The sequence below is a fragment of the Crocuta crocuta genome, unplaced genomic scaffold, assembly GCF_008692635.1.
Source record: "Crocuta crocuta isolate KB4526 unplaced genomic scaffold, BGI_CrCroc_1.0 scaffold1714, whole genome shotgun sequence".
NCBI lineage: Eukaryota > Metazoa > Chordata > Mammalia > Carnivora > Hyaenidae > Crocuta > Crocuta crocuta.
Window position 1 is genome coordinate 94,976 of NW_027529579.1, and position 1,086 is coordinate 96,061.

Here is a 1,086-nt window from a genome sequence, read left to right on the forward strand (position 1 = left end):
GGAGCTGCTCCCATCCCTCCCCCTCACTGCTGCCTTCAGTCCACCTGCCTATCTCCAGTGCTCCTCAGTCTAAATTCTTACTCCGCTTCCCCTAGCACTTCAGAAGGCCGGAGGACTCAGGCCCTACCTGTTGACAATTTTAGTCAAAACAGTAGTCTCTATGAGGACCAGCAAGACAAATATTCTTCTAGAACTTCTCTGGAAATACTATTCTCTGGTTCAGTTCTACTAAAGTGTCCAAAGCCTATGGAAGAAAACCATTCAGTCTCACAAAATGTTAAAAAAAGTCTAAAAAAAAAAAAAAAAGAAGGACAAAGGCCAAATTAAAAACCACAACTTTGTGACACCTGAAGAAAAGGAAGAGTACCTTAAAAGAGAAGAGGGACTTGCCAAGCTGAATAAAACTTCAGTCCAGTTAACAGTGAAAGAGTTAATGAAGGTTGCACTGCCTCTATGGAGCCTTCTTCCACAATTGAACTACCAGATTATTTGATAAAATAGATTCCTATCTTCTCTGAGCAATACTGGAATTATAAGTATGACTTTAAAAGTGAGTTTGAGGAGTATAGGGCCTTGTGTGCCAGGATGGAGACTGTAGATAGAAGATTTATCAAGCTTGATGCACAACAAAATTGGTTTCTCTGGGCTCAAAAGAGAATCAAAATGTTCATGAAGAAGTCTTACAAGAATATCAGAAGATCAAGCAGTCTAGTCCCAATTATCATGAAGAAAAATATGCATGCAATTAACTTCATAACAAGCTGGCTCACATCAGAACAAAAAACACAAAACACTAATAGGTGAATTTGACCACCAGCAAGTAGAGTCATGGTGCTAGACCTGTATTTCATGGATCCACTTCTGGGTTGTCTGTTCTATTCCATTGGTTTTTGTGTCTACTTTTGTACCAATACCATACTGCCTTGGTGATTACAGCTTTGTAGTAGTGGCTAAAGATTGGGGTTGTGCTGCTTCCTGCTTTGGTTTTCTTCTTCAATATTACTTTGGCTATTCAGGGTCTTTTGTGGTTCCATACACAATTTAGGATTATTTGTTCTAGCTTTGAGAAGAATACAGGCGCAATTT

At 39.3% G+C, this 1,086-nt stretch overlaps 1 protein-coding gene and 1 pseudogene across 1 annotated transcript in view; both read left to right on the forward strand.

Annotated features, from left to right (window-relative positions):
- The window catches only part of LOC144229585 (RNA polymerase II elongation factor ELL2-like), a 7,367-nt pseudogene extending 6,529 nt beyond the window's left edge, over positions 1–838 (forward strand).
- LOC144229586 (dystrophin-like) overlaps positions 1–1,086 on the forward strand; it is a gene marked incomplete at its 5' end in the record, with an annotated part of 111,510 nt that overhangs the window by 86,710 nt on the left and 23,714 nt on the right. The window lies entirely within an intron of this gene.